At 34.2% G+C, this 26,302-nt stretch overlaps 1 long non-coding RNA gene across 1 annotated transcript in view; it reads left to right on the top strand.

The window, feature by feature from the left end:
• LOC104004026 (uncharacterized) overlaps positions 1–25,930 on the top strand; it is a 168,453-nt gene extending 142,523 nt beyond the window's left edge. Inside the window, exons 3-5 of the long non-coding RNA XR_676843.2 lie at positions 15,787–15,836; positions 17,778–17,868; positions 24,088–25,930. This is a non-coding gene — a long non-coding RNA (uncharacterized LOC104004026). The remainder of the gene's footprint in view (positions 1–15,786; positions 15,837–17,777; positions 17,869–24,087) is intronic.
• Positions 25,931–26,302: the final 372 nt, after the last annotated feature.

Raw genomic sequence — 26,302 nt, 5'->3', positions numbered from 1 at the left:
AAGTGTTTACACTTGTTCTAGGTTTCAGGGAAGGATGATATAGAATTATGTTATGGCACAGTACTACCATGTTCTAGAAAGTTCGTTCACTGTGTCTTAAAAACTTATTTTTCCCCAGCTTATGAAAATTACCATTTTGTTGTATTATCTTAAAACACTTTATTATTTTCATTCACTCCATCATTTTTCATTGTGTTGCAATAAGCATTGCTTTATTCTCATTTTCACATTTACACTCAATCCTCACTTATTTCCACACATTTATTGGATAATTAAATATAGGCACTAGTGTTAATAGCTTTGCTACCACATACACTGAAGTGAATTGTGTTAGAGGAATCTTCTCTTGCTTGTTGTTGCAAAGGTCACCTAATATAGTAAATATGATATCTGTGAAATGTCCACGATTCATTAAAGTGAGAAAATTTCAGCACTTTGAAGAAATTAAATGTCTGCTGCAATTATCTTAAAGCAATGCCATTCTGTTTTTACTGACATATTGTTTTAAAGGTGACAGAATTTATTGACACTTTTAGTTGTTTACTTTAAAAAAGCTAAACTAAATTTAGTTAAACAGGTTGATAAATACATTTGGCTTTTAACATATAATCTGTTATTTTTCAAGTCTGGAGGACTAATAAATGCATTCACATAGTAAAGGACTTGGAAAACTAAACATTCTATTCATTATCACATTCCACATTATCAGACTTAATAATTATACTAGATTATATAATTGTTTGCTATATGCATGGCATTGAGCTAAATTGCTTTTGTGTATTAGTTATCTAAGTACTCACAGCAAACTTTGAGGTAGACTCTACTGTTGACTAAATTTAAAAATATAAAATTCCATTTCTTTATTGTATATAATTATTTTTTCTGCATATATCCTGGCCACAATGTAAAGCAGTTTAAAATTGAGATCCTGACTTAAATTGAGATCCTGTTCTGTAATCTACCTTTGCCTCATGTTGTGCTAAAAACCAGCAAATGGTCACCAATTATTAGATACCAGGTACAAATTTTAAGCTTAGAAATGAGATTTAAATAAACTTGTCAAATATTTAAAGAAATAGTTTACAACTTGAAGTTTAGGGCAAAATATTAAATGATATATTGTCAAAAATAATAATGATGATTTGCTCTGCTAAAAGTTAAAACCAAATATTGCTAATTCTCCAAGTTTATTTGAAAGTATGCATTACTCTAAGTAAATAGCAGATATTAAAATCTGTTTTTAATGTAATCTCATAAAATTTGACCTCAGGGTTTGGGATATGGAGGGGAGAATTATAGGTAACATATAAACAATTTTATAGCAAAGGTATTATGATTATTTATTTCAATGTGAGATAACAGTTGCGTCTCCTTTGAAATTAGGGCCTGCCTTTCTAAATCTCACTAGGAAATAACCTACAAAGTTTAAATTTTTGACCAAAAAAAGAAACCCACCACTGACATGTTTAGATTAAAAATGTATTTTAAAAATAATGCTTGTCAACCTTCATAGAAAGTAATCATAGAGCCAGTGCTTCATGAAATTTAACTATTTGCCATAAAAAAGTGTTGCACTTCATTTCCAGGAACCTGTGTTTTTTCGAAGTCTCTACTTGTTCCCTAGCAAAGTAGGGGTTTTAAATTAGATTATTTTATTGATTTGGTAATTTCTATAACAAATCACTTTGTTGATTTAGATGTAAGTTCACCTCATAATTTAAATGAAAGTGTGATTCCAAATGATTTCTGATGTTCCTTTTTAGCTTTAAAATTCTAATTTGTAGTTTCCAAATGTACTTTATTATCTGATGACTTGTTATTATCTGAGGACTCTTTACTAAATAATGTTTAATAATGTGATAAATAATATTTGGGATAAAGGTGTCTGAAAGCATTTCACTTAGAATATGATAAAAAAGAACCAATTAAAATGAAACTCCTTCATTTTGGGAAAAAATATACTAAAAGATTCTATCATAACTATTATGTAGAAGATATTTTATCATTTAAACATATTAAAATTATTTTAATATTTATACAAAACATTATTTACCAAGCCTTCAGATAATACATACTTTGGAAACTACCAATAGTTAAATAGAATTTTGGAGGTAGGAGAAACCTCAGAAATCATCTAGAATCATACTTCCATTTAAATTATGACCTTAATTAGCATTATTAAAATTATTTTATTGTATGCATTTGTTTAATGAAAAGATATATACATCTTTATATTAGCAAGAAAATAATATAAATATGTTTTGGTTTCATTGCTATCATAGCTCTCTTACAGTATTTAAAGGGTTAATTGAGAGACTACATTAATAAAATAATTTTTCTGTTAACACTTTTATTTAGACTCGTCTGGGACACATAAGCTAAGACATGCAATATTCTACCATCTCATTAAGCTTGTGTTATAGAAATGAGAGAACCTAGTGATTATTTGCCCTTGTAACACTAAAAGGAAAATCCGAATCTTAAGTAGTAATTAAGAAAACCAAAACTACATTTTAAACAAAGCATCTCTTATTTAGGCATGCCATTTTCTCTTTTCTTTTGGGAAAAAATAGCCTTGAATTTAATTGTATGTTATAATTTTACATCATTCTTTTAGGAACTGTTTAAACTATTCCTCTAATTCTCTTTGTATTTCTCTTCACTTTTATGCATACTAGTTTTTAGCAATACATTATTACTGATTATGTAATTAAGATATTTTTGTTTTTCCTTGAAAATGGCTAAATAGCTTAGCCTCATTCTGAACTGTTGGGGAGTGGGAATGGAGGTTTTCTGGGAGTGTTTTGTGTTTTTTTAAAATCTTTTCAGTTTTTGCTTTGGAACAGAAAATAAGCCCTAAATCCATTCAGTAGTCTTTTCCTTCTGCAAGCAAGCACAGACTTTCATAGAGAAAGAGCATTGCAAAGACAATGTACCTTATGCAGAAACCAGTGCTTCAAATGAAGGTTAATGGTTTGAATTGCAAGAATACCAGTCTACAGACTGTAATTAGGAGTCTCTGATGAAAGCCTGAATTATGATATGAAAAAAAAATCTGCTTGTTCATATTAATGTTTATCTTTCACTCTTTATATCTACCTTTTCTGTTTTAATGGCATATTTATCAAAATCTCATATGCTCATTAATCTTAGGTTACAGGAAAAATATAAGTTCATATTGCATTTCAATAAAGGCATTTTATCCCCTTCTTAGATTCTTTCAGACAAAAGAAGGAACCAATGTTACATTATGTCCTAAATGTTGCTTATGTTTTTTTGTCAGTGGAAATTATACAAAGATCAACTTTTTCTCTGATTTCTAAGAAGTACCTATTTTACTCAATTTCACAACTAAATGTATTTATGGAGTATTGGTTAATACCACTGGAAATATTACAGAAAGATTGAATCAAATAAATAAATATACCATGACCTATATACTTGTGTGTTATATTGTTGTTCTAAGTAGCATTATTCTAAATTCTCATGAGTAAGATGATACATTTGGGGGTAGATGTGGTAAGCAAGACTTTTAGATGGTCCCCAAGGTTACAGGTCCCATGTAAATGTCCTGAGTGATCACCTCCCCTGGAGTGGGGAAAAAACCTGTGAATATACGAGATATCATTTTTGTGATTAGGTAACTAACTAGTTGACTTTGAGTTAATGAAAAATGAAGGTTGGCTTGGATCTGGCTTAATCAAAGACAGCTTTAAAAGATGAAGCATCAGTTATATGCATTGTAGCCTAAAGAGAGCAACATTGATTTTAGAAATTTCCTATGGGAGGAGTGATTAGACATGGTGTGAAAATGTGAGCAGCATCTGGGAAGTGAAAGTGGTTTCCAGCTGACTGCTAGACAAAAAACAGGGACTTCAGTCATTTCAGACATACTATCACAAGGAAATGAATTTTGTTAATAATTTGAATGAGGTTGGAAGTGGATCTTTCCCAAGTCGAGCCTCTTAGAACCACAGCATGTCTAACACCACAGTATGGTCAAGACTTCATTACAGTCTTGTGAGATGCTGAGCAGTTAACACATACCTAAAATCTTGACCCATGAAAATTGTTAGATTATTAATGGGTATTGTTTTAAGCCTCCATGATTATGGTAAGTTGGTATGCAATAATAGTAAATTAAAATAATGTGGGTATTTCACTATCTAAATATTCAGCAAATTATATTTATATAATTAGGTGAAAGAAAAAATCTATATGTTAGAAAACGATAACCTTTGATATAAGCTAAATTAAATAATTTAAGACAGCCCTAAAATTAAATTTCTGAAAACATTTAGCTGTTTAGAAATAATTTGGGACTTAATTGTATTCATTATTATTAAGATCACTAAAATATTATTCATAAAATATAATATATTTAAAAATCACAATTCTGGGATTTACTTTTTTCCTGCTTCACCAAACCTGTTTCTCCTACAATTGTTTCTTTCTTAGTTAATAAAAAATAGTATTCTACTGGTAGTTCATGCCAGAAACTTTGACATTTTATACTTCTCTTATTATTTTACCCCAGCTGAAATCATCAGCAAACTCTGTTAGCTGTTTCTTCAAATTTCCTTGAATCTGACCCCTCCTAACCCTGACCCATGCCAGGCACTCTGATGGAAACCTTAAGAATTACCCCATTTTTCACCTGTGTTATGCCTCTAACAGGTTACTGTCACCTATTTATGTGAAAGATACATCTTGTACTTCCTCCTTTCAAAGTGTTCCAATGACACCTGATTTCCCCATAATGACAGCCAAATAAAGCCCTTCCAATAGAACCTATTTTATCTGGCCTTCCTTTACCTCTCTGGCATCACCTTTGACTAATTTTTCCTGCTCTAAGCTTCTTGGTTCTGTTGCTTTTTTTCAATTTTCCTAACATACCCCTCAGTTCTTTACCCATGTTCTTTTTTCCCCTCCATCTGAAGCACTATATTTCAATCTTCACCAAAGAGGACCTTCTCAGCGAAGGCTTTCTTTTTCTTCTCTGTAACACCCTTGTCAATCTTCTTTCCTTGCTTAATTTATTTCCATAGCAGTTATTGTTTTCTAATATATTCCATCTTAATCTAAAATTATAATAGTAGGTATTTTGGTTTTGCTTTGGAATTAAAGATTTCTAATTTTTAGTAGATTAATTATTGATAATCATGCCTTCCAGTGTTTAATTAGACCTGCCATATATTATGTTTAGTGTGCCTACTAAAGCAAAAGAACATGCTTTATGGTGGTACAATTCTTCTCACTTTCTCCTGAGTACTGCTTTGCTCACTAATAATTTTTTCCTGTATTTTTCTTTTATTATATCAGTAACACTGGTTTTCTATTTTCATATATTTAAGATAAATCTTATCTTATTCATTCTGTCCATCAAAGACCAAATTCCTAAACTGCTCCCTTTTATTGAATTGTATATGAAACAACTTGTATGAGTTTAGGTATGTATGTAACTAAGGTATTTTAGAATGAGTAAATTATATTGCATTAATTCTGTAAGTTGTAATATCTAAACACGCATTTCAAAGCAAGAACTGTTTGGGGGGGTTTCTTTCCTATGAAAGAAATGTTCCAGATAGTAAAAAACATTGAGAAAAAAATCACTGTGCTTAACGTTCAAAAATCTTTTATCTTATTTTATTTTTATGATACTCTTATAGTAAAGAGGGCTTGGCACCTTTAATAAGAATATATAATATAAAAAAACACAGTGGACATTTTAGTGTATTTGATAACCAGAAATTTTAGTAACTACTTCAAGTATCAGGATATTTGTGTAATGTGACAAGGATGAAAAGACTATATGAAAAAAACAATTTGAAATTCAATTTTATTTTGGTATATATTTTATCACTCATACATCATTAAAACTTGAGATTGGTTCTTCTGCTGAATATATATCTTCTGTAATATTGAATTACTTAGTATATCATTTTTTAAACAAAGAAATGTTCAAAAATGTGCTAAGAGATTAAAATATTCTTTTCTAAGAAGCCTCAGGATTTGGAGGTGTCTTGGGGCTTCTCAACAAATAATTCTGTGGCTGTAGGGACAGCTCAGACACCTCAGCCTCACACATGAGGTGAATGGTATAACAGCACGTTTTAGACAAATAGTGAAAAACGACAAGTGCTATGATGACATCCAGGTTTCTTATGTGACCTGGGATAGTTCATTTTGTGCTGCCAATCCCAGATATGTTGCCGTATGCATAGAAGTGAGTGGGAGAGGAGAGTTGTGCTCCATTGCCCAAGAATTTGAATGAGATTCTTCATTCAAAACAGTAGGAAAATGTCTGCTTGCCTGGATTAGCAGCCTGAGCCACCCCACCATTGACATGCAGAGACTATGGTGAAGCGGGGCCTTTCCCACTCCATGCCCAGGCAGATCTCCAGGCATTCAGAGCACCTGCTTTCTCCTGTGCAGAGATCATGGTGCAGTAGGGCCCCCTCTGCTTCATGCCCCCGCAGATCTACATGCATTCCAAGCAGCTGCTAGCCTGAATCAGCAGTCTGAACAACTCCACCCTTCCTGTGCAAAGATTGTGATGCAGCAGGGCCCTCACCATTCCACACTCAGGCACATCCCCAGGAAGTTGGAATACCCATTCCCCTGGATCAACAGGCTAAGCCTCCACACCCTTCATGTGCAGAGATTGTGGTGCAGCAGGGCTATCAACACCTGACCCCTTGCCATATCTCCAGGTATCTTGAACACCCATTATCCTGGAATAAAAGTTTAGGCTGCCCCTCCTCCCTATGCAGAGAACTTGAGGCTGAGGAGGATTCTCAGCTCCACACTTAGTCACACCTCTGGGTGCTTGGTGGCCACTCACTGGATTCTCCCTCAGTACTGGTGTTTGTGCCTGCCATTGTAGGACCTGTAGGTGGGCCTGCATGGTCCTTCCTCATCCATCTTCTCCCCACTCAGTGTCTGAGCACACAGCTCAGGTCACTTTGCACTTCATGGCTTAACCCATTGTCTGAGGCAACAGAGAGCTTCTCCTGGTAAACAAGGATCAGGTATATACCCAGCCCCATTATCCATAGTTGGCTCTTACTTATAAGCACAATCTACTGGCTTGTAGGTCAAACTACGCAACCCAGTAAAAAACTGGTGACAGAAGTGCATAGGGCCATAGAAGCAAAGCCAAAAGGCCCTACTCAGCATTCTCTACAGTCACTCCCTGAAGGAAGGGGAGGAACTGAAATGAAATACAGTAATATCATAGAGAAAAAGGCAAGGACACAATTTGCTATCCACATGAAAATAATTGCAAAAATTGGAAGTGCCAGTGTCTTCAGATGAGGAGCCAATGCAAGACTTCTAGCACTGTGAAAAATATGAATGTAGTGACATCACCAAAGGATCACACTAACTCTCTCCACCAACAGTTCCTACCAAACTGTAAAGTCAGAAGTGACAGAGAAAGAATTCAAAGCAGGGATTTCAAAGAAGCTCTACAAGATCCATGACAATGCTGAAAAACCACACAAAGAAAACTTCCAAATCACCCAAGGAAATGAAGGAAGAGATAAACATCTTAAAAATAAATTAATCAGAGCTTCTGAAATTGAAAACCTCACTTAAGGAAGTTCAAAATACAATTGAAATCTATATCAATAGACCAGACCAAGAAAAAGAAGTAATTTCCCAACTTAAAAGCCAGTCTTCCAAACTAACCCAGTCACACAAAAATAGCAAAAAGGAATTTAAGAATATGAACAGTCGTTGAGAAATATGAGATGATGTAAAGTGACCAAATCTACAAATTACTGGCATTACTGAGAGAGAAGGAGAAAAAGCAAACAACCTGGAAAACATATTTGAGGAAATGATTCAAGAAAACTCTTCTAATCTTGGTGGAGGTAGACATATCGATACAAAAAATTCAGAGAACACATGCAAGATACTATACAAAACATATCTCACCAGGGAATATAGTCACCAAACTCTCCAAAGTCAGCACTAAAGAAAAAAAAATCTTAAAGACTCAGAGAAAATGGGCAGATTATGTACAAAGGGAACCCAATCATACTAACAGCAGACGTTTCAGTAGAAACCTTACTAGCAAGGAGAGATTGGAGGCCTATTTTTGGCATTCTTAAAGAGAAAAAAAATCAATTGTCCCACCAAACTAAGTTTATCCCAGGAAACTAAGTTGCATAAGAGAAGGAAAAATCAAATATTTTCTAGGCAACTAAGAGCTAGGGAATTTCTTACCACTAGATCAACCTTACAAGAAAACTTTAAGGGAGTTCTACATATGGAAATGAAAGAATGATCCTTGCTACCACAAAAACACACTTTATTACATAGCCCACAGACCCTGTAAAGCAACCACATAATAGAAACTGCAAAGCAACCAGCCAACAACTTCACAATAGCATCAAAACCTCACATATCAATATTAACTTTCAATATACATAGTATAAACGCCCCCACTTAAAAGACACAGAGTGGCAAGTGGGGTTAAAAAAATACCTCATCAACCTGCTTTCTTCCAGAGACACATCTCATGGCTACGCAACACTCATAGGCTAAAATTAAAAGATAGAGAAAGATCTATCATTCAAATGGAAAACAAAAATTAGCAGGAGTTGCTATTCTTTTATCAGATAAACCAGACTTTAAACAAACAACAGTAAAAAAGTGCAACAAAGAGCATTACATAATGATAAAAGGTTCAATTCAACAAGAAGACTTTACTATCTGAAATATATATTTACCCAACAGTAAAGCACACAGATTCATAAAACAAGTACTTGTAGACCTAAGAAAATACTTAGTGACACAATAATAGAGGGGGGTCCTCAACACTGCATTAACAGTGCTAGATCAACCATTGAGGAAGAAAACTGCAAAGATATTCTGGACTTTAAATTCAGCATTTGACTAATTGAACCTAATAGACATCTACAGAATGCTCTACCCATCAACCATAAAATATACGCTCTTCTCATCTCAAAGAAAATATACTCTAAGATTGACTACGTGCTTGTCCATAAAGCAGGTCTCAATAAATTCAAAAAATTGAAACAATACCAATCATACTTTCAGACCACAGTGGAAAAAAATTAAAACAAAGAAGATTTCTTAAAAGTGCACAATTACATGGAAATAAAACAATTTGCTGCCAAGTGATAGGTAAATAATTATATTAAGACAGAAATCAAAAAAATTATTTGATATAAATGAAAACAGAGACACAACATACCAAAATCTATCATATGCCAGGAAAGTGGTGCTGACCGTAATGTTTATGGTGCTAAATGCCTACATTGAAATGCTAGAGGGATGTCAAAATACTGATCTAACATAATACTTAGAAAAACAATTTATTGAGAACTACAAAACCCTGCTGAAAGAAATCATAGACAACACAGACAAATGGAAAAATATTCCATCATCATGGAGTGGAAGAATCAATATCATCAAAATGACCATAATGCCCAAAGCAATGTACAGATTCAATGCTGTTTCTATCAAACTACCCATGTCATTTTTTACAGAATTAAAAAAAAAAGCTATTATAAAATTTATATGGAACCAAAAATTAGCCTAAGTAGACAATGCAGCCATAAGCAAAAAGAACAATGCTGGAGGAATCACATGGCCCAACTTCAAACTATGCTATGAAGCTACAGTAATTAAAACAGCTTGGTACTAGTACACATATAGACATATAGACCAATGAAACAGAATAGAGAACCCCAAAATAAGGTTGCATACCTATAGCCACCTGATCTTTGACAAAGTCAACAAAAAATAAGCAACGGGGAAAGAATTCCCTGTTAATAAATGCTGCTGGAATAGCTGGCTAACCATATGAAGAAGAATGAATCTGGACTCTTACATTTCACCACATACAAAAATTAACTCAAGATGGATTAAAGACTTAAATGTAAGACCTTAAACTATAATAATCCTAGAAAAAAACCGGGAAATATCATTCTAGACATCAGCTTTTACAAAAAATTTTTGACTAAGTCCTCAAAAGCAATTGCAACAAAAGAAAGCATTGAAAAATGGGACCTAATTAAGCTAAAGAGCTTCTGCACGGCAAAAGATACTATCAACAGAGTAAACAGACAACCTATAGAATGGGAGAAAATATCCACAAAGTATGTATCTGACAAAGGTCTATATTCAGAATCTATAAGGAACTTAAACAATTCAACAAACAAAAGCCAAATAACCCCATTAAGAAGTGGACAAATGAGACGTGAACAGACACTGCTCATCAAAATACATATAAGTCAACAACTAACATATGAAAAAAAAATGCCCCACATCACTAATTGTCAGAGAAATGCAATGCAAATCAAAACTACAGTGAGATACCACCTCACACCAGTCAGAATGGTTCTTATTAAAAAGTCAAGAAACAACAGATGCTGATAAGACTGCTAATAAAAGGAAACCCTTACACACTTTTGGTGTGATTATAAATTTGTTCAGCCACTTTTCTCAGAAGTTTGTGGATTTCCTCAAGAGTTTAAAACAGAGCTACCATTTGACCAATTGGATGTAAACCCAGTGATCTTATTACTGGGTTTAAACCCAAAAGAAAGTAAATTGTTCTAATAAAAAGACACATGTGCTCATATATTCATCACGGAACTATTCACAATAGCAAAGACGTAGGATGAACTTTGGTGTCATCAAGGGTGGATTGGATTTAAGAAAAGGTGGTATATATACATCATGGAATACTATGCAGCCACAACAAAGAATGAAATCATGTTTTTGCAGCAACATGGATGCAACTGGAGGCCATTATTCTAAGCAAATTAATGCAGGGTCAGAAAACCAAATACTGCATATAGTCACTTGTAAATAGAAGCTAAACACTGGCTACATATGAACATACAGATGGGAACAATAGACACCAGGGACTATTGGAGTGGGTAGAGAGGGAGGAGAGCAAGGGCTGAAAAGCTACCTATTGGGTGCTGTTCTCACTACCTGAGTGATGGGATCATGCATACTCCAAACTGCGTCATCATGCAAAATACAGATGTTAGAAATCTGCAATGTACTCTTCAAATCTACAATAAAATTTGAAATATTTTTAAAAACACAAAAAGCAAGCAAGAAAAATCAGTGGAAAAGGAAAAATAACAAAGAAGGCTAAGTGATCATTGTAGAGCCATTTTCAGACTTAGATAATAGCAGTTTACCTTAAAACATGTTTATTAAATTAATAATGAACTATTATGCAATTGCACACTTCTTTAATTTGCAGAAGAAAAGAAAGATGTGGATACATCTCTGAGATAAAGCTGCCCTACATTTCCTTACCCTGAAAATAGACCCAGCCTGCTAATACCAATCAATGTCTTTGGGTTCACCAGAGTCAATTTGATTATGCCCTTTGCTCTGTTTATTATTGTTGTCATAAGAAGCTATAGTCATCTTGGTTATCCATCATCTTCTCCATCGTCTACACCCCATATAGTTCATCTCCTTTCCATCCCTTCTCTTGCCTTTCCATGAATCTGGAAGCCCTTCAACATTCCACCAATATGGAAACACTTCGTATCCTCAACTTTGGCTCTAAAAGCCTTCTTCACATTATCTCTTGGCTTTTGTCATAGGATACTGATAATCCTGCCCCTTCTTAAGAAGAGTTATTTTTCTCTTTCCTACAGCCGCCAGGTCAGGGTGGCTGTAAGAGGGTGGGTGACTTCTTAGTACCTCATTGCAACTTCATATTTTTTTCACTTTCCTTTCAAACTTCCCATGTTGAAGTCTATGTCATCATGTTGTATCACACTTTACACCTCATTGTTTCTGTGTCATGTACTAACAGCAAAAGGCCTTTATTTTTGCTTCTGTCTTCATATTACTCTTATTATTCTTATTTAGTCTTAATTATTGACAATTTCTATAGAACTATAGAAATCCTCACACACCACAAACTCTAATTTTCATGAATTTATCTCCACCCGTGATCTTGTTATCTCCTCTGTCTCAATGATTCATCTATTCTCAGGGTTATACCCTCTATATATGTATTATAATATCCTCATTTTTTGCACTCATTTTTCTAATTACTTTCAACTTCTTTCCAGGTGACTTATTTTGGCATTACAGAATCCTTCAAAACTATCAGTACCCATAATATGTGTATTCATCAATGTTTTCACTAACTTCTATGCTTTCTCTTTCTTGCTTATGCATTTTCAATTTCACGGTCATTCATTTTAACCACACTCATATACCCTCAAACATTCTTGCATTTTTTCATGTAGCTGTGCTTTCTTGCCCAAATCATAACACTGACCAAACTAAGCATTTATTTACTCTTGCACTAATGTAGGTGAAAGTAACTGGACAAAAACTCCAAATCATAATGACTCGTCTCACTTCAAATGATGAATATAACCTCAATAGATCTGTAGCACTGCCTAAGGGCAATAATTTGTTTCTCTCAAGCATATTTCTTTCTCTTAGAAAACCAACTCATCTTTTTCTTTATCTGTTTTAAACCTTCCACACTTTCTTTCCCAACCTTATTCTCAGATGATGACCTTGCTTACTAAAAGCCTTGAAGTGATCATAATAAAAATTTCTATAGATTTTCATCACCACATTTACCCACAACTTCTAAAATCTACACTTGTATCTTTTTTTACTTACTTTTTCCAGTCACCTTACAAAGGATCAACTAACATCCTTTTATATAAAATGTATTTCTGCACATTCCTGCTTTCCAAATTAAGGATACAAATACAATAGTTTCTTCTTCTTCTAATCTGCATCATTAATTTTTCCTCCTTCAGTGTATAAATAATTCTTTTCCTTTTTGTTATCTTTCTTCTTTTTTAAAAAATGTATTATTTCATTTGTTATTCATGCTATGTCCCCATATCTCTCTTTCATTTGTAGCAAAGACCCTTGAAATAGTTTATTTTGATTGTTTCCAGTTGTTCTCCCCATTCCCCATTCTTTCTTAAATGCAATATAATCAATCTTCATCTCCAACTCTATTAGAACCACTCCTTTAAGTTCACCAATTATCTCCAGCCTGTCTTCTAGGACTCAATATTTGTCCCTCTTTTACATCTACACTAGTTATCATATCTAATTTTATAATTTTGATATCATTTGTTCTAAAGACTGACAACTTTATTCCTAGGAATTTTAAACTCATATCCAGCCGCTTACAGATATCTCAGTTTTAACATGTTCCAAATATAATTTTTTTCCTCCAAACCCATCTCATTCATGGTCCATTTTAGGTAATATCAACTCCATCTTGCAAGTCCTCAGGCCAAACAAGCAGAAGATATTGTTGACTTCTCTTATTAAATTGTTAATTGGCTTACACAAATTCTTACAGGGTGACCAGATATCTTAGTTTTCCTGAGATTGGGGGGTTTCCTGAGAGAAAGGGATTTCATTGCTTAAACAAGTGCAGTAGCAGGCAAATTGTCACAGTTGTTCACACTAGAGGATCTGTTTCCTATGACCTCTCTGATATCATTTCCCACTAATCTCTATTTCACATGCTGTACCCCAGCAATGATGAACTCTTTGCATTCTCTCAAATGTGCCAAATAGTTTTACACCTTAAGAACTTTGTGCTAGCTCTTCTGTTGCAGTCAATGCTATTTTCAGTGGCTAACTCCTTTAATTTCCTTCAAGCTTGCTCAAATTCCCACTTCTCAATGGTCCCCTCTGACCATCCAATTGAATGATTTCCGCTCTTCTTCCATCTTTCTAATTCTAACTCACTGCCTTGGACCTTGAGCATAAGTGACAGGCATGATCAAAAGTTGTTTGGAGGAAAAAAGTGGTAACAAATTTTGTTATATAATTTGCAATGTGGAAAGTAAAGTTGTGTCTATTTTTCTTGCTTAACTATATGAGTTTAATCAAAACTAGCTTAGATATTTTATGGACTATAAAAGTGACCTCTGCATTAATTATATTTAATCTAAGAAGTTTTTATATTTCACATATATCAATTTACTGTAACATTTCGGTGTTGATTCCACCTGTGTTTAAGGAAAGAGAGAATTCAATTTTAATAACAACCGTAGTCATATATTAAAACTTCTTAAATTTTATATAGGTTTAATTCCAGTGATTGAACATTTCTTAAAATAGTATTGTGTTATTGTTTTCCAAATCTTCTTTCAAGCTAATGATAGTTATTCCACAGGTCCTTACGAGGGACCTCTTGATCTAACTAGATGGTTTCCATGGATATTTAGAAAGCAACTGAAACATTTTAAGTGGCAATTAAAGTTAACAAATGTGGTGACAATAATTCACAACCAAACTGAAGTGACAGCAGCATGAAAAGCCATGAAAAAATTTAAACATATAGAAGCAATGATGAAAATATCTGCATTGCAACCTGAACAAAGGTGAGAACAAGATTTTAACAAATTTCTATGCTTCCCAATTCTAAAGATATTAAACATTAAAAAACTATATCCTAGGATCACTGAAGTGTTATATGCTGAAAACAACTTCTGGGATCAATTTTTTTAAATAAAATGTGAATTAATCAATATTGTCCAGCTAATTTGCTGCAAAATTCCTCATATCCTTTGATATGTTAATTCACATTGCGAAGCTGCAAGAGAGGAATTAATTTTGTTAAGTTTCACAAATTTGCCTGTCTAGGGATTTCTGTTTTCTTTCTCTTATACCTTTTCATTTATTTATTTTTTGAGCAATCAAATAACTAGTATTTAAGGAATATACTAGTTTTTATTCTCTGTTGTTCTAATGTTAAGGAAGAAAAATTACCATTTATTCATTTCCTGTGTATTCTCAAGCAAAATAAACTCTTAAGATAACTAGTAGTGGTAAATAATAAGAGCAAAGGATTGAATAGGAACCCCTTTCTAAGTATTTTATTTTTTCTCCTGGAGAATGCTCACCGATTCTTAGAGATACCCCTCCTCTAATTTTAAAATCATTTAAAAAATCTCCTGAGAGGAGCTTTAAATTGTGATCATGCAAAGATAATGAAACATACCGTTTATTTAGTAATGGGTGTGCCAGAAATGCTTTTCAATCTACTGGAAGAGTAATAGAGTTTGAATACTTGTGGTTGAAGGAGATAAATTAAAGAGAAGTAAATGTATCTTTGTGTGCAGGACATTAGTATGTATTTCCTGTTCTGACAGAGAATATTGGTTTAATTGATGTAACTTTATTTTACTGAAGAAATAGAGCATACTAAATGTCATTACAAAAAAAACATATGGAACATTTTAATTATTGTCACAAAAAGATGGAAAGCTCTTTCCTAAAGCACCAAAGCTGAATAAAATGGGAGTGGAGTATCACCAAAATATTACTGGAGACAGCCAAGAGCCACCAGATATACACCTCAGAGGGGATATGATATGCTCAAGTATCCCAGAGAAGCAGAAGACTTAGGAATTACAGAAGACATAGAAGAAATAGTGGTACAGTGACCTTAGTAAGAGATTATGCCTTTATCGTTCCTTACTGGTTAACAGTGAGGTTTTTCCCTGTAATATAAAGTTTTGTTTTTGTTTTTTAATTGTGCTGTTTTGACCCAGTATTGAGGTCAGTTTGTTCCCATTCTACAACAGCCTCTCCCCTTACTGGGCTCTCAACTCCAGGCTACTATGCCCTTGCCCTATTTGCCCCAAGGCCAGGTTCCAGGCAAGTTAAATTATTAAATTATCAAATTAGCCAGTTCATAGGGAGCCCAGAAAACCTAGCTGATGTCCATGCATGAGCTTCCCCAACAGCTCCAACTTGTTGTTACTCTGTCCCTAGGTTGCAATCCTTGTGTGGCCCTGCCTGGAAGCCTTCTCTCATTCAGAGCTGTAAGTAACAATAAAAATCCTGTCTTTCATCTATTGAGTGTTGATGTTTGTAATATGCCATCAAAAGACTCTTAAAATCTTATAAAGCATTCCCCACTGCCCAGTCAAAGAGGTGGGCTCCAAAACAAATATTTTTGAAGATAATGTGACTGATGGAAAGCCAGGCCATTCACTTTCAATGTATTATTATTATTCAATGGATTTGCTGATCAGTCTTCTCTAGGAATTTGAGCAAGTGGAAAAAAAATCTAAAAAATATGACAAGGCAGAAAGAAGACAAAACAACAAATCAGCTGATAGTTTCCTGCTTTGGTCAGGCGATAGGTGTGTTTCCTATAGTTTAAGTGGAAAATTAGCTAAATATAATTAACTTTATGGTTCCCTACCAGAATTTGAGAGGTCAGTCTCTGAATGGGAAACTCCAACAGGAAAAGGCTTGCATAGACCACAGAGACAGGTGCTGAGTATGAAATTGGTCAGTTCCTGAATTTTTCATGTCAAGGAATCAGGCCACAGAAAGGAGACTGCATTCTGCCCCACAGAATCATATATATTTTTTACCAGAAAGCCAAGAGAGCACTAAAGCATCATCAATTGAGAAAATCATTGTTTGTATATTTCTTTGGTATGGGTTAAATTGTGTATTCAGGAAAATATATGTTGCAGTTCTAATACCTGGTACTTCTGGATGTGTGTGACTTTATTTGTAAATGCGGTCACTGTAGGTGTAATTAGTTAAGGTGAGACCATACGGGAGGAGGATGAGTCTTTAATCCAACATAACTAATGTACTTATAAGGAGACACTGAGACCCCCGGGAGAATACCACATGATGGTGTAACCAGAGAGTGAATTGGTGCCTCTAAAAGTTAAGAAAATAACAATGAATGCTGGTTGTCACCCAAAACTAGAAGCGAGGCAAGGAACAGATCCTCTTTCACAGCCCTCAGAAGGAATCAATTCCACCAACACCTTTGCCTCAGACATCAAACTTCCACAATAGTTTGCAAGAGTGAATTTGAGACGGGAGGAGTTCCCTCACCCCCTTGCAGGGCATGTGACAGAGGTGTGGCTCCCCTCTTAGGTGGCCCACTGCTCAAACCCCTGGGGGGAGCATGCAGACTGGCAGGTCTAGGGAGTGTTTTGGGGCTCAGGCCCCATGGTAGTGTTTAGGGTTGACTGTTTACAGCTCCTGAAGCCCCAGTAGGCCTGTGTTACAGTGTGCGCTCTCAGTTTTGCCATCTGCGGGCAGCTTGTGTTAATCAGCTCAATTATACCCTCTGCCTTACTGCAAGGACAAAGGCCTTTCTGTATCTTGGGTTCTTGCCCTAGTGTGCCGGAAAAAATCAGATCATATGTGAGCTTGGAGGATGGGTACAAGGTTTTACTGAGTGATGGAAGTAGCTCTCAGTGAGATGGATGAGGAGGCCAGCATGGGAATGGAGTGGAAAGATGGTCTTCCCCTGGAGTCGGGCCTCCCAGTGGCCAGCTCTCCCCTGACTGCCTGCAACAGAATTCCATGTCGTCCCGCCATCTGATGGCCTGCCAGCGTCTGCTGGTGTCTATCAGTGAGCTCTTTTGCTCTTCTGCTCCTCTAGACATCCAGTTGCTTGTGTCTGCCCACTAGGGTTTCAGAGTTTTTATGGGCACAGGATGAGGGGCGTGGTGGGCCAGAGTGATCTTTGAAAGTGCAACATTTGGGCATGAAAAGAGGAGTGCTTCTCCTCACTTAGTTTCTTGGGCACAAGCCCGAGGGTGGAGCCCCCGCCAGGGACCCCGCTCTTCTCTACCCAGCACTTCCCTGCCATGCTCCCGTATCAAATTTCAGTTGTTTTAAGCTACACTGCTTGTGGTACACTGCTTAACAAAGTTGCTTTGTTAAGGCAACTTTAGGAAATTAATACATTCTCCAATTTTTTCATTCCCCACTCTTAACTCTAGAGTAGATACAGGAAGAAGAGTGAAGGAAGAGGAGGAGTGAAAATAGGCATGGAAGCCTCTAAGCCTCCAGGTACTGGAAGCAGAGAGAGAGGTAAGGTTTGATTGCATAGGTAGTGGAGGTTTTAAATTGGGATGATTGATCTAGAAATTGCATACTCTATAGTTTAGACCCTTATGCCAATTTTCATTGCAAATTGTCTGTTTTAATGAGATAAACTTCAAATAGTATTAATGGGTTTAAAAAGAAATTAAGCAGATATTTGTTGGAAGCTATTGAAGAGAAATAAATGTCATTCACATAGGCACCCCAACAAGTTCTGAGTGCTCAATAAACCTGTCACACAGACTAGACCGAGAGTAAATGGATCTAAGTGGGCATCCTGTTCAGCCTAAGTTCAGCCACCTTGAGACTACCCTTAGCACTTGCCCCAATTATCACTAAAGAACAAAAAATAATTTCAAGCTTAATTAATAATTCATAAGATTTACATTATACATCTTGGAGCTTTATGTCCTATAACATTCAGGAAAATAAAATAAAATTATTTCATCACTGGCTTATAGTCATGTCACCTCTCTTTTCCCCTTCCCTTTTAAGACAAATTTCTTCACCTTTCTGTATTGTCCTAAGCAAATATACCATGCATATTCTATTCAGCAAAACTGAAATTCTGTTAGTTGAACTTAAAATCCTTTAAAAGCAGCTCAGCAACCATGCTTACTGATAAGTAACTATGCTTCTCAAGTGAGTTATCAAATTTTTCAACCAAATACATAGGTCTCTTGGAAGATTTTAGTCTTTGCATAAGCAAAACACAATGTGGTTTTCTGTCCAATTATGTAAGCCGTAGTTAGAAAATTCTCATACATACCTGCTGAAAGAATATTCTCATATATATGCTAATATATGTATACTCATATATATAATGTATTAAGAACATTCTCATATGCTGAAAGAATATAGAATATAAATATGTAAATATGTTTTTTATGTTTAACATGAAACATATATAATACATTATTATATATTTTACATATGTAATGTATTATAATATTATATGTTACATATATAATTTATTACATATCATATAGTATATTACATATACGACATAGTAATGCATTATATATGGAACATATATAACACATTATTATACTATATATGATGTGTATGTATAGTATTATATATTTTATTGTATATACTACATGCACAAATTACAGGACAGTATGTTAGTTGTTATTGGAGATAAATGCAAATAAGACAGCATAAAGCATTGTAACTATAGGAAAAAACATATAATTCCCATAATTATAAATGTAACTGAAGACAGAATGTTATGCTAGGTTTGTGAGTGCTAATTAATAGCATTATTTTCAACTCCAAGTATTTAACCAACTGAGAAATACACGCTGGAGTCAGTTAGAAAATAAAATATCAGTTGTTTCTTTTTCTTGTTTTCCTGACAAGGCTAAATTAGAGGATGGGATAAAAATGGGCCTGCTGCTTTTTTCTACCAACTCACCTCACTTCCTTTCAAGATCTTAAGATCTTTTGGACTGCCAAGCGGAAATTCCCTGGGAAAAATATTTCCCACCACATCCAATTCAGAAGAAACCAATAAATAAAATCTACCTATGAGCAAATGGGACTTCAAGTCTATGAAATGGAAAATTATAAAACAGTGAACAGATCTCCATTCCTTATTGCAATCATGTAGTCTTCTAGTCTAGGGCCATGCACCAAAACTGTTTTAGATTTAACCCCTGACTTGTTGTCTTCGAGCTGATATATTCAGGTGGCAAGAATTATTAGTTCCACTAAGAATGGCTACGATGTAATAAATATTCAATAAATAGTAACTGGGGGTTGTGCACCAAGGATAAAGACTTATTTATATAGACTCAATTGAAAAGTCTAGAATTTGAATTTGCTCTTCGAAATTCCCAGAAGGCCTCTCAAGAGCCACAGAATCAGCAAGTGAACAAGATTCTCACCATCCTCAGGACAGTCAAGAACAATAAAATGTAGAACTTTGAAATTCAGAGATTAAGCTGTAAGGCTAATCTACACAGAGGACTAACATGAGCAAACATATGAACAGGGCAATTCTGGTACTGGCACTTAAGTTTAGGATATAAATGGAGATAAGTGTAAGAAAGTAGGACAACTAGCTTTTTATTATAATTTGAATATTATCAGATGACAAATTTTAATTTAAGATAATTTCATTTGTGTATTAAAATGTTTAAAATAGTTTAATAATCTATTTTACTACCATTATTAACCATTGAAATATTCTGTTAATAATGTTTTTAATATTTACTTATAGTATTACTTAATTATTTTTCTAGGCAGGTTAACTTAGTTCAATTATCCATTAATTAGAAGCAGAAATAAAAGTTAATATTTAAATCTTCCATTTTCAACCAATACCACATTCTTTTACCCACACCTTTTTAAGATCTCTTCTTCATCAGCAAGACGAGGGCATGAACTACATATCCATATCCTTCCCAACATGGTTCAGGTCAGAGTTTGCCAGTGAAAGGCACTAATGCAGGATTCGGAAGGTAGAAAAAAATGAATAAGCCATTATTTTTCAGAGGTAGTTGTGATCAGACACAAGCTTCCTGGCGAGCTGTGGAGATACACCCATGTTGTCATTGCCTAATTTCTCCCTGAACATTTAGAAAGCTTCTTCATAGAACCTACGGAATGGGAAAGAACATTTGCAAGCTATGCAGATGACAAAGTTCTAATATCTAGACTCTATAAGGAACTTAACAAGCAAAAAACAAACAACCCCATTAAAAAGTGGGCAAAGGACATAGACAGAGATTTTTCAAAAGAAGACATAGACACGCCTAACAAGTAAACAAAAAAAAAAATGCTCAACATCACTGATAATTAGAGACATAAAAGCAAAACCACAATGAGATACCATCTTACACCAGTCAGAATGGCTATTATTAAAAGGTCAAAAAATAAATGCTGGCAAGGTTGTGGAGAAAAGAGACCGCTTCTACACAGCTGGTGGAAATGTAAATTAGTTCAGCCTTTGTGGAAAGCAGTTTAGTGATTTCTCAAAGAACCCAAATGCAGAAATACTCAACCCAGCAATCTGATTATTGGGTATAAACCCAAAGAAATATAAATCAGTATACCATAAAGATACATGGATATGTATGTTCATTGCAACACTGTTCACAATAGCAAAGATATGGGAACAGCCTAAATGGCTGTCAACGATAGACTGAATAAAGAAAATGTGGTACATATATATCATAGAAGACTATGCAGCCATAAAAAATAATGAGATCTTATCTTTTGCAGCAACATGGATGAAGCTGGAGGCCATTATTCTAAGCAAACTAAAACCGGATCAGAAAATCAAATACCAAATGTTTTTATTTGTAAATGGCAGCTAAACTTTGAATGCATATGGACACAATGAAGGGAAAAACAGACACCAAGGCCTACTTGAAGGTCGGGGTTGGGAGGAGGGGGAGAATCAAAATACTACCTATCGAATACTATGTTTATTACTTGGGTGACAAAACTATCTGTACACCAAACCCCTGTGACACACAATTTATTTATATGACAAACCTACACATTTACCCCTGAACGTAAAATAAAAGTTGTTGTTGTTTTTTTGTTTTGTTTTGTTTTGTTTTGTTTTTTAATGAAGAAATGTAGCAGTTTCTCAGGGTGTTGTTGGTAACAACATGCTTCTAAACTCTTGGTTGAGATAGTAATGGTGAACTTTCTGAACTTTGATTTCTCAGTTCTTCTAATATTTTTCTAAATCTCAAAGTCCCATTAAATTCCATTCCTGCTCAAAACTGACAGATCATATTATAATTAGATAATGGACAAGAACCATGATCTGGTTCACTCCAGCCTGGGGCCCTCCTGACCTGGGGCTGCCCAGGCACTGAACAACTACCCTTGGCACCCAGGCGAACCAGACACTGGTAGTAGCTGGAACCCTGTGGGACTGTCCTGCCCACTTTGGCCCCGTCCTGCCCACTGTGGCCCTGGAGGCTGAGGTAAGTGATTTCTGGACTATGTACATGGCCTGGCTCAGCTCTCAGTATATAAATTTGCAGACCAATGTGAATAGGTAACAACTGAAAATGGTATTGGAACAGTTGGAGTTGGAAGGTTTACACAGGAAACTTTGGGAGATGTTTATTACAGTCTGCCTGAAATTGAGACGAAATTAAACAAATAAAATGGATTTTGGACATTGGAAAGGGTGAAAGCTGCTACTGAACTTTGTTCTCTTCTATCAGGAGAAGCAACCAAAATTAAAGAAGCTCTTGCAGAAAATCCAGCACTTGTCAACAAATCTTGTTATGAATAGGGTTGGCTGATCAAGGTGACACTGAGTAACCGTTAAAAACTAGATGGATTAATGAATGAATATATATATATAAGAAATATGTGAAATCAACCAAGGAGTAAAAATGAAACCCCTATAAAAACTATTCTGAGGAAAAGTAATGAAAAAAGGAAAATGAACAAGAAGTAAGATAAGTAATAAAGTGATGTTTTAGGGTTACATATCATTCTGAACAAAATAACAAAAAAAATTTAATATGGTATAATTTACACTTATTTTCTTTTCAGATATATTCTTTAATTAATATGCCATTTCAAATCCTTACAAGTATGAATTTTTAAAACTATATTCTTTCTTTTTTAAATAACAGTGAGCTATTGAAAACTCAAAATCTACCAAGTTGACCTTTCTGTTAAATCTGTTGAATTCACTTGATATAATTAAAAAACATACATTGTAAAAGAAAATATAGAATCAAACTTAGTGTGATTAGCATATGATAAAATGATAATTTATGTAATAAGTCTTCAAAGCTTTCCCTAAAACTTTTGATAGATCAAATAATATTTTAACTCTTATCCTTGCTTGATGAGCACACATCCTAATTCATGATAATCAACTTATACTGTGTAAAACATCTTCAGAATGTTCTACAACAATTAGTGATTTTATATTTGAACAGTACCATATTCCGTCTACTTATCTATCTAACTAAAATTAAATAATTAGTCCTCTTTTGCAAGTATGCAAATGATTCTCAGAAAGTAAATTGGGAATATGTCTTAAGTTACATTTTTTTTCACTTGGTTTTCCCATTAGAGTTAAGGAAAACTCTTCATCCTCCTACTTTTTATTTTTGTTCTTTCATTATTTCTCTCTTTCTTTCCCTCTCTCTTACTCTTATTATTTTTGTCAAAACATTGATTAACATCAGAGATAGGTTTGTAATTATCCACTATGGAAATTTGGAATGATGTTGTCTGCATTTAGCAATATTATTGTTTACTCTCTGGCTCTGATTCCAAATAGTATGCTTATACAAATACCAAATGTTTGCTGTGAGTGTTTACTTACTCACATGCATATATAGTATAAGGCCTATATTTAGCAGTTCATTCTTTATTAAAGTAAAATTTTACCAATAATGAACACATAAGTGGTTAACTGTTACTTTCTCTAGTAAAGCAATCTTCATTTATCCTCTTCAGCTCTACCACCTAGAAGACACAGGACTTGAGCACATGAGCTAAGTTACTGAGTATTTAGCATAGTAACAAGACAATGATTAATGCTCAGAATAAGAGGATACATTTATAACCATCAGTTCTTCAACTGCTCTTTGAATGCTTTTATATTTCTTTGTTGTGTTTATGGGACAAATAAATGGTTAGTACTATAAATGAGATAGCAGCAAGCCATATGTATTGTTCCTGCTCACTGAAGCTAGAGTATATTTTAAAGTATAAATATAACCATGTATCTTCTTGTCCTAAAATTCTTCATTGGCTCCCTTTCTTCAGGATGAAGTTAAACCATCTTATTAAAGGCTTCTGACTTGGATGCTTTGTCTTCCTCCCCTGCTTCATCTCTTTACACTTTACAGTAAAACATATCTATTAGGCTGACTTCCTAGTTGAAGGCAGTAGAATCCATTCAAACTAGTTTAAACAGAAAAGGAAGCTGCTTTATTTTTGCAAAAAGGCCCCCTAATATGCACAAATGGTAGTAGAAAAACAGTAGGAAAAAAAGTAAACCATAATTTTTTTCCTCTTAACATTCACAAAAAAATAACTAAAAATGGATCAAAGATGTAAATAAAAAAACTAAAACTCCAAAACTTCATGAAGAAAATATGAGAAAATATTTGCAAATGCTTCAGATACGACACAAAAGTACAAACAATGAAAGAGTAATATTGATGCTTGACATCTACAAATGCTAAAATGAACAAATTTCTTTTTTAGGTCAATTATACAAAAACGGAAAGACCAGAAACAGACTGGAAGAAAATATTTGCAAAACATGTGTCAGGAAAAGGTTGTGTATCCTATATATATAACTAATTTTTGAACTCATTTGTAAGATAATAAACCTGATTAAAAAGAAATGTGCAAAAATGTGAGCAGCATTTCACCAAATATGGTGTGTGTGTGTGTATGTGTGTGTGATGCATACGCATGTGGAAGTATACCCAACATTGTTAATCATTTGAGAAATACAAACTAAACCATAAGAATACACCATCACATAGTTGTTAAGATGGCTAAAATTACAAAGTTTGTTAATACTAGGGTTGTTAAAAGTGTGGATCAACTGGACCTCTCATTCATTGTTGGTGGGAATATAAAATGCTACAATCAACTGGGAAATAAATAGTTCAGCAGTTTCCTATTAAGTTAAAGATACACTTATAAAGAGTCAGTGATTCAACTCCCAGATATTTACCCAGCAGATATGAAAAATATCCATACAAAGCTTATATCCACACAAAACTTACATTCCCCACAATGGAAAAAAAAGGATCTCTGCTTTAGATCTAGTTGTTAGAGAAAGTGTGTATAAGAATGCTTTAACTTAAAGCTTGATTGGCAGGAAGAAGCAAGCCATGCCAAATCTAGGAAAAATATTAAACACTAAACAAGTAGCTGGCACAAAAGCTCTAAGATAGTAACAAAAGTGGCTAGAAAGAAAGCTAATATTTCTTTAGAATAATGAGCTGATATAGTTATGGCAGGCAGTGAAATTTTCAAGAAATATGGAAGCCATACCAAAGAAAATTCTGAAGCCCAGTTGTAGAATTAAAAATCAACCATCAGTATTTTCCAACAACAGTGTAACTAAAAATATTATAAGCAACAAACAACAGTATTCTTACTTCATAAATATCCAGATTGTGTGTTTATATTATAATTCCTTCTCTATGTATACCATGTAAAACCTCCATGTATCTTAAAAGACAGTGATGTTAATATCAATACTGGCAGAAATAACTTGACTGGTATATAATTAATTGTCCAATCTACCTGGGCCTGGTGGCTCACACCTGTAATCCCAGCACTTTGGGAGGCTGAGGCAGGTAGATTACTTGAGCCCAGGAATTCAAGACCAGTCTGGGCAACATGACTAAACCCCGTTTCTACAAAAATTACAAAAATTAGCCTAGCTCGGCATGGTGGCGCATGCTTGTAGTTCCAGCTACTCAGGAGATTGAGGTGGAAAATTCAACTGAGCCCAGGAAGTTGAAGCTATAATGAGTCATGATTGCTCTACTGTACTTCACCTTGAACAACAGAGTGAGAACCTGTCTCAAAAAAAAGAATTGCTCAATCTAATGCCACATTATATTTTGCTTTATATTTGGGGTATATTTTATTTCATAGTTTATTATTTTTCCCTTCATGAGTTCTAATAGTTTTCTCCTCGACCTAAGGTTAATCCACTTTTACCATATGCTTATCATCTAGTGCATAGAACCTCCCTTTTTGTCAAAGCACTCTAATTGTTGCTTTTTATTCATTTCAGAATGAATGTTTTCTATATGCCTGCTGCAATGCATATCTTTTCCTGTTACTTATTTTCCTTGAACTCATGGATTAGAGTTTCTCTTCTATATTTTTTGTTTGCAATTTTCTTCCTTATTTGTTATAATTCACCTTCAATTAACTTGTTTGGCTAAAGTTTATGAAAACAAAACCTTTGGAATTCTTGCACATGCAAAAATGTTACTATGATGCTCTCACATATGTTTGTATAATGTGTATAATTGCTTACTATACGTATTAATTAAAGATTCAAAATTGCTTTCTATAAGAAGCTTGATTCACTGTCCCCTAGCCTCCTATTTGGCTTATGAAAATTCATGCTGTTGATGCTAATATAGTTTTGGCAGATTACATCACATTTCTAGTTAAATTTAAGTCAAAGACAGTTATTAATAAAGAATCTTAAAATGTGAATAATGAAGAAATTTTCTCTAATCAGAAACAACTATCTCTATTATCTCATTCTAAAAGTTATTGGCTGTTGTTTAACCTGACTCAACTTTTCAAAATAAACCCTAATAAATAAACATTATTGTGTGTTCAAACTAAAGCAATTCATATAGTTTTTCCCTAAAATAATAAAAAGTGAGACAAAGCCTTCTGTAAAATATACTTCTGAACAAGTCAGTACAAAATA

This window comes from Pan troglodytes, chromosome 1 (genome assembly GCF_028858775.2).
Source record: "Pan troglodytes isolate AG18354 chromosome 1, NHGRI_mPanTro3-v2.0_pri, whole genome shotgun sequence".
Classification (NCBI taxonomy): domain Eukaryota; kingdom Metazoa; phylum Chordata; class Mammalia; order Primates; family Hominidae; genus Pan; species Pan troglodytes.
The sequence above is the reverse complement of the archived record's forward strand: the minus strand, read 5'-3'. Positions and strand labels throughout refer to the sequence as shown.